The sequence below is a fragment of the Pleurodeles waltl genome, chromosome 2_1 (genome assembly GCF_031143425.1).
Source record: "Pleurodeles waltl isolate 20211129_DDA chromosome 2_1, aPleWal1.hap1.20221129, whole genome shotgun sequence".
Taxonomy (NCBI): Eukaryota; Metazoa; Chordata; class Amphibia; order Caudata; family Salamandridae; genus Pleurodeles; species Pleurodeles waltl.
Window position 1 is genome coordinate 178,052,311 of NC_090438.1, and position 8,622 is coordinate 178,060,932.

The 8,622-nt window shown below is 43.6% G+C and overlaps 1 non-coding gene across 1 annotated transcript; it reads left to right on the forward strand.

The window, feature by feature from the left end:
- The first annotated feature begins 4,403 nt into the window (after nt 1-4,403).
- Nucleotides 4,404-4,557, forward strand: LOC138270284 (5.8S ribosomal RNA). Its single transcript, XR_011200246.1, has one exon. It is a non-coding gene; the product is annotated as a 5.8S ribosomal RNA (ribosomal RNA).
- The last annotated feature ends 4,065 nt before the right edge of the window (nt 4,558-8,622 follow it).

Below are 8,622 nucleotides of genomic sequence, written 5' to 3' on the forward strand. Positions count from 1 at the left end.
AGTGCAGTGAATACTTTTGGTGAATTATATTTCTCGAGATTGGTCTTCCCCGTCACGAGCACCGGCAGTGGAGTGCACCACCCAGCAACCTTTAGACCATCTTTGTTTGAAGATATATATATATATATATATATATATACACACACCAACGCTTCGTCGTATCGTCGCCCTTAAATGCGGTTGGCTTATGGGAGGGTGGTAAACCCCAAATACTTCCACAAAAACCCGATGCCTGCTGTTCACTTTCACTGGAAAAGTAGACAACGTCCCATAGCTCAAATTACTTGGCATGTGTTGTTTTATTCCAAATGGCAGAAACAACTCAACGCGTTTCGGAGCTCCTGCTCCTTGTTCACGATTTTGAAAAATTTACATATTTTCATAGTCCTTTTTCACTTCTTATTATACTTCACTTGTAAACCAGTGCTCAACAATAGTAAAAGGACTAAAGTTACAAACATAGCATATTCCCACATAAACTATGTCGGCCATTTTAAAGTGTCGTATTTTAACAAGTAACCTATATTATTTAATATTTCCAGACATTTGTAAACTTTCATCTATTTTTAACCAATAATTCCTTAATTGTTTTTCCAAATATTTTTCAACACGTTTGAAACTCTGTGCTGTGCAGGAAGAATAACATGTGGAATACTGTAAATACAGTGACATGTATATGTAAAAGCCATATCACGCCCATTGCCCCCAATGGTGAAAATCCCTGTTCCTATTTCCTACCTGGAAAAATCCTAATACAGTCCCAAATATATTCAACGGCCATGCAACCCCCATAATTCCCCAAACAGAATACTGCTATGTCCACTTACCTTCGTCATTTATTAAATAAAGGTAACAGATATATTTAAAATTCTTTTACCCCCCATCATCCCCATGTAAAAATATGTATGCCCCTTTCCTCTACATATAGCACTAGATTACAGGGCCAGAGTGTATGTTTCATGAATACTGTAAGGAAACAGGAATAGCTATTTTACTCTCAGGGGATTATGGATTTTAAACAGCTGTTGAATACATTTTCCCATATATTATAACGGTCCTATCAGGAAAATGGGAATAGATAATGTTTAAATGGGGGATTATGGAGGTAAAAGAATGCTTCATATCCGGGACACAGTATCTTACATAGCCCTCTTGAGATAATGGCCAAAATGATTTCTACATGGGGATTGATGGGTGTTAAATGGCTGTAACAGACACCTGCCACTGTAGTGTAGTGACGTATGTTGATGAAATAGGCATACATATTTTTACATGGAGATGATGGGGGTTAAAAGGCTGGTAGATATACCTGTTACTGTTATTTAGTAAATGCTGAAGGTAAATGGGCAAAGCTGTTTTCCGCATGGGTGATTATGCGGGCGATATGGCAACTGAATATAATTGGGATTGTATTAGGGTTGTTCCAGGTAGAAAATAGGGATAGGGATTTTCTACACTGGGATAATGGGAGTTAAATGGCTTTTACTTATACCTGCCACTATATTTGCATTAATACCGCAAGGAATGGTAATAGCTATTTTACTCACAGGTGGTTTTGGGCTTTAAACAGCCGCTAAATAAATGTTCCCCTATTTACAACTTGGTCAAGTTAGGAAATTGGGAGTAGATACTGTTTACATGGAGGACTATGTGGGGTAATTGGCTCTCACAGGTAGGGACTATTAGTTATTCCTCTTGGGATAGTGTGCATAGACATTTTTCAACATGGGAGATAATGACTGTTAAATAGCTGTTACATATACCTGTCACCATAGGGTGGTGATTTGTGTTTTCTTCATGGTGTATGTCAGTTAAGGGATCCTGAAAATAGTTTCCTTTATATTCTAATTTGTTCCTGTTAGGAAAATGGAAATAGATAATGTATCCACTTGAGATAGCAGCCATAGTGTTTTTCTACATAGGGAAATCATGCGTGTTCAATGGCTGTTATACATTTCCGGCACTGTAATTTAGTGATCAGTTGTGAGAAAAAGGGAATATCTATTTTTCACATGGGGAATTATGGATTATATTGAGTTTATTCCTGGTAGGAAATAGGGATAGTGATTTTCTATATGGTATATGATGGGGTAAATGGCTGTTACATTTCCCTACAACTGCATTTTCATGGTTTCTGTAAGAAAATGGTAATAAATATTTGCTGTGGGGTTACAGGTTTTTGAGAAAGAAACGTTTTTTTTCTCGCTAAAAGCAACATTATTTAGCAAGTGATGGACTATGCAGCAAATGCAGCAAACTCATATTTTTCCTGAAAACACAGTAACCACGAAATCACATAACTCCTGTGGCTCTAACTATACCTGCCACTGTAGTTTAGTGATTCATTTGAGAAAAAGGACATACCTGTTTTGTTACATGGAACACAATGTGGGTTTAATGGCTGTTTTAAATACCTGGCACTGTTATTTGGTGATTGCTGAAGGACAATGGACATGGCTGTGTTCTACACTGAGATTATGGGTGCTAAGTGACCGTTACAAATACCAGGGACTGTATTAGGCTTGTTATAGGTAGAGGATAGTGATAGTGGTTTTCTTCATGGGCGATGATGGGTTTTACATGACTAGTACATATACCTACCACTGCATTGTCATGATTCCTTTAAGGAAATAGCAATAGCTATTTTTGCTTGGGGTTGTGGGCATTAAAGGGCTGTTTACAATGGCCACTGTATTCTAATGGTTCATGTTAATAAAATAGGCATAGGTATTTTTTGCATGGGGAATGGTGTGTGTAAAATGGTTCATATATTTACCAGTGATTGTATTTTACCAATTGCTAAAGGCAAAATTGTATGCCTGTGTTCTGTTGGGGGTTATGTGTGTGAAGTGGCTGTTGAATATATTTTGCACTGTATTCGACTTGTTCTTAGTAGGGAATGCGGATATGGGAGGGTGAATGGAGTTAAATGGCTGGTACATATTCCTGCCAGTGTACTAGCATGAGTCTTGCAAGGAAATGGTAATAGCTATTTCTTGCACAGGAATTATGGGCTTTAAAGTGCTGATACACCCAGCTGCTACAGTATTTTAACGGTTTGTATTAGGAAAATTGGAATCATCCCAGGAAGCTGCACCCCCAGAAATGACCTCTGTGCATTCTTAGGCAACTGACAGGTATGGGTAACCCACTGATCCCCATTCGTGATGGGGATGGGGATTGCAATTATTATTTCCATAAACAAGGAATTCCCAGTAAGTGGGGATGATAAACTCATGTTGATTAAGTCTTTGTTCCTTGTACGCACTGTCTGTCACTACTACTGATTAGACGGTTTAATGAGGTCCTCGGATGGGCACTCACAATGTCAGCAACAACCCTGGTAGAGTGCCAAGAAGACAATAAAATTTCAGTATCTAGAAAAAGGAAAAGTGGTAACAAGGTTTCTATAGGTGAACCTGCAGAAAGATCGTTAACGGTGGACCAGCCCAACCCCAAAACTTCAGCCTCTTTCCAGATGGAACCCGTAGGTGAAGGGCCTGCCCACCCCTTGCACACCCTGGTTGACAAAGCAGTCTGCAACCACCAGAGTGCTTGGGCATTGGGCAATCTCCCCCACCTGGGAGGACCCGACCGTTACATGTGAGAGGGACCCCCACTGTGTTGCCACCCTGGGAGCACAATGGAAACCGTTCTGAAATGGAACCAATGCTCATGACCAAGGGGGGAACTGAATTACAGTGTTTCCCTGGGCTGTGACCACCCCCAAAGGCAAAGCCACCTGACTTCTCCTGCACCCTCGTTTTTGGCAACCGAGGAACAGCCCTTCTTGGGCAGCAGGGCAGCCTGGATGAGAAGGAGCTGCGGCTGCAAGGGATCCACAGCTCCTCTTGGCATAGGCGCCATGCCCCCCACTCAAAGCCAGTGCAGAATGCTTTGGGGGAGGGGTGTGCGGAAGGCTCTTTCCTTCTGATGCTTCCCACCAGGGCAGGGGTGGACTCCCACCAGCCCACCAGCATGGCTTGGGCTGCCGCCTATGCCAGGGATTCTAGACATGGCTCGGTCTAGCCTGGTGACGGATGGCCAACATGCAAGTGGGACTACCCTCCTCTGTTGCCAGGTATCAAGACTGTCCCGGTCGCGTGTGGCCAGGTTAAGGGTTGGAAATTTTGTGTGGTGCCTTCCAGGCTTCTGGAAGAGACCAATGGCGAAGGGGCTGCCTACCCGCCTTCGCCACTATGGGAGTCCCTCGTCCACAGGGATGGGGCTCCTGGGCCGAGCACATGGAAATGCTCTTTGAATCGTGGAGGCCGACTCACACAGGGGAACCCCAATGAGGTGCTGGGCCATCTCTGACCACGTGGGCAGCAGACAGGCAGTGCCACCTTCCTCCCATGTCTACTGTTTCTGCAGGTGGGCAAACGTTGCAAAACGTTGTATGCGGCTGTTGGCGGTGGATCACTCATCTTGCGCATTGATGAAGTATGCAGCTAACTGTGAGAATTAGTGTGCATTGCAGGACATGTTGATCACTGACACTTTGAATGCACCTTGCGGTCCCGGGTTCCTCCCAGGGCTATGTCTGTCTGAGGGGCACTTGAATGTCAATCACACCCAGGCTTTCCCAGGGTGCGGCTGAGGCCTTCACAAGGTAGTTCTGTTCCCTTTTTTCCCCCTAAGGTCAGACCCCCAATCACCCATCACAGGATCCCACTCCCCGATCATGACACAGATGTGCACCACTGGTGCACCTGACCTATCACCCTCAACTCGGTAGGGTGCAGGCAGACAACCGGCCCACCACGGGCACGTCCCAGGGTGCCTCACTGTGTGCTGCACATGACTGTCTGTGATGCCCCATAACTAACATCGTACACCGCCTCTGTTGCCCAATTCTGCATCCAGAGGGGGGTGGAGGCCCCCTAGACTGCCCACAGGTGCCGGTTCCCACCCCAGCCCATGCAGGCTTTGGTCTCCAATCGAGGAAAGGGAGTGGTATTGTGACCTCAGCCCAGTGTCCTGTCTCAGCTTCCCTCCCGCTTTGGCATCTGACTCGGACCTCAGATCAGACCTGGATTCTCTCACTAACAGCGAGTGAAGAGACCCTTGCAGAATCCCCTAGGACAGTGATAGTCTAGTAGCAGCCCCCGGCATGGCTCACATCTCCTGGGGTCCATCCCTGAAGCACGAGGGCAGCATTATGCCTTGGCCAGCACCAGGCAGATGGCTTAGAAGTATTGTACACAGGGGAGTCTGACTCTTTGATTAAAACAACGCATTGCGAAGGCCTGAGGCAGGTGCTGATGTGATTTCTGCCCAGTGCTCAGAATGTCAAAGTGAAGAAATTCAATGAAGCCTGGTTAAATAGTGGTGAGTAATATGACTCTCAAGGTAGCCAAACGTACAGGAATAGCCAAATGTGTTATCATCTAATTAGTGACACTCATAAATGGATGAAAAAGATTCTTAGAGGCTTCTTTAGGAGCCCCTAGCACCTCCTTGTGCTACATTAGCGTAATTTTTTTACGCCAATGTGGCCCAACAAGGCAAAAATCACCACGCCAAATTTACAAGGTGTTGCAATGCATGCATTGCTCCACTTTTAACCCTTTGCACTACATTATGCCTGCACCAGGCATAATGTATGCAAAGGGGGCATTTCTCCCGTTAGAGGGGCTAAAAAAATGGTATACAGAAATCTCAGAGATTTCTTTGCATAATTCTTTTGGGCACTTTTAACGCCTGCTTAGAGCAGGTGTTAAAAGGAGGAACGCCATTATTTATAATGGGCCTCAATGAGCTTTGCAGGATTATTGTCCACATTTTTTACGCTAATCCTCCAAAGCTCTGAGCTTGCGTAAAACATTTTGACACTAGTTCCCCTAACTACTGCCATGGTGTAACATATCTTAGATGCGGTGCACATGGTGGAGTTAGGGGGAAGCTAAGGGGCACAAGTGCAGCGCCACTTTTCTTAATTCAGGCCCTTAGTGTCCATACCTACTATCTAGCTTAACCACAGCCAAGGGGAAACAGGCTTGGTGAATCATCAGGGAAAGAAGTCCAGCGCTTTTGTAATTATAGCTCCTACCAAATGAGGTTTGTTTCCTATTTTCCTGCGGGAGCAGTTAGTTTATTTATTTTTTCCCTTTTTTCTTTCTTCCTTTTTTCCTTTAATTACTTCTTTCTTCCATTCCTTCTTTCTGTCTTCCACTATTTCTTTCCTACCTTCTTTCTTTTCTGTTTTCTTTCTTGACATGTTTCCTGTTTTTCTTTCTTTTTTCGTTCTTCTTTCCTTTCTTTCTTTCTCATTCCTTCTTTCTCTCTATATTTCCTGTTTTTTCTTTCCTTCTTTTCTTGCATTCTTTTGTGACTTATTTTTTGTTCTTTCTTGATGTCTGTTCTCTTTTCATTCTCTCTTGTTCGCTTTTTTCTTTCCTCATTTCTTTCTTGTGCTCTTCTCTTCTTCTTTCTTTGCTTCCTTCATTCTTCTCTTTTTTGGTTCCTTCTTTCTTCCTTTATTTTCTGTCATCTTTCGTTCCCTCCTCTCTTGCTCATGGGGCAATGTGTCAGACAACTTCAGCATTTGGCTAACTTTACTGCAAGTCATGTCATGCTTCCCTTTCACAAGAACCACATTCACACACAAAGAAGTTATGTAATATGGTAATGTCTGTTTTTTGTGATTAAAAAATATATTTGCCTTTAGCCAATGTTTTTTTTTTCAATTGTCGAGGACAAGCTTCCCAAACCATACGTTTTTACAAAAACCATGACAAAGCAAAATAAGAATTGCCTAAATCTGTCAGAAAGTGACAGACCTATTGCTTTGCCAATGCCTGTTAAACGTTAGTGCTTATCTCATTTCAACACCTAACTACAACATCACTTTGACATACATGTTACACAGAGGCAGTTCCCACTGAGTAGTTATAGTTAGCTCATAGTTTCCATACAGAGAGCTTTTTTGTTTAGCTAAAAACTGGCACTGTTTCATGCATCATCAAAAAACTTTCCATTCAATCTATAACCACCTTAGGAATATTTTTTTTTTACTTTTGAGGTCACCCTTCAAGTGGGAGCTAAGAAAAAGTGAGGGTCCCAAAACTCTGTTTTCCCATGTTAATTCCCAGAGGACATTTTTGGAAGTAATACAGCAATAAACAGCTAATCAAAATTACACAGAATTAGGCAGAAATGTAGTACTTTACACAGAAAGTGTGGTTTACATGATTTGGTGTAAATCTGTTCAGCGGTTTTCGATTGGCAATAAAAATAGGTATACCTGGACGATTGGTCCCGCATGAGTCCCAAGGGACTCGTGTGGTACCACAAATTTACAAAATGAGGGTTTCTGATTTGCATTGAGATCTTTTTGTACCATTGGCCTATTCGGTCCCAAAGTTGCACTACCAAAGGCCATGCGCGGTGGGAGTAGCTACCTCGAGGCACTCTCAAACGCCTAGGTGCCCTGCTGACAGTCACTGCCCTGCTCATCCCATATGCAGAGGCGTAGCTTCAGGGGTGTGTGGGGAGGTGTTACACCCCCCTAATAAATGTATTTTGCACTAAATAATTGGGTGCAGGTGCTTTCATTCTGGTATGGCGTCTGTCGGATTTCGCCAGGAGTTTTTACACACACAGACAAAAAGGCACACGCACTTCAAAAATTTTGGTTAGTTCACAAAAAATGCACTTTCACTCAGTACACCTACCAATCCGCAAACCTCTCCCTTTCCACTGCCTCCTAAGCCCCTCTGGTGCACCTTACTTGTCCTATATGTATTTTAACATCATGTGTGATTGTCAGAACCATGAAGCTATCCCCCAACGCCCCCCACCCCCCACCAATCATATTGACCAAAGTACGCCCCTGCCCATAGGGCCTGGCCCTGCTTGTCTTCCCAGACTGATATTGGCTCAGTAATAAGTCAGGCCACCCCCCCATACCATGGACGAGTCTGAAGAGCCAGCCCTGGCGCCAGAGGAAGCCCTACCACTAAGACATAAATCAGGTGGTAAAACATTTGGAGAGGGGAGGGCTTAATTCACTCATTGTACATGTGCAGTCCACAAGAACGTTTGGATTTGTTTATCACACTGGCATTCATTATGTTTCACTTTGAACCTTAGTTGGTGAAGAATGATGTCACTCCGTAGAAACAAACCTAATGGCATACAAATGTTACAGGTCAGTATTGCACGTGTCTTAATGTTGCAGAACCCCTTCCAACATGAGGCGGTGCCATTTCACGCTGCCCAGCTCTTGATGCGGCTCAATTAGAATAGTTCGTTAAATTGTGCTCCTTTTAACCCAGTTGCTAGCGATTCTCTCTGGAAAACCAGTTATTTGTATGTCAAATAATTGTTGACAGGATTTGCCCACATTAGCTGTAAAACCTCACGACCCGATGACACACCATAGACCAGACATTTCCCTGTAACCAAAATACTGTCAACCGCATTAGATTCAGCTGAGCAACACCATTCAAAAAGGTCTAAAATACCAGATAGAAGTAGGAACGCTTCCCTCAGAAAAGCCCACACACGTTTGCTGCAGCACTGAGCTGCCGTGCACGAAAGACCGCTGTTGACTCGTGCTTGCCATCTAGTGGCGAGAAGTATTTATGCGCAGGATTATTGGAAATCAGAGGAAAAACT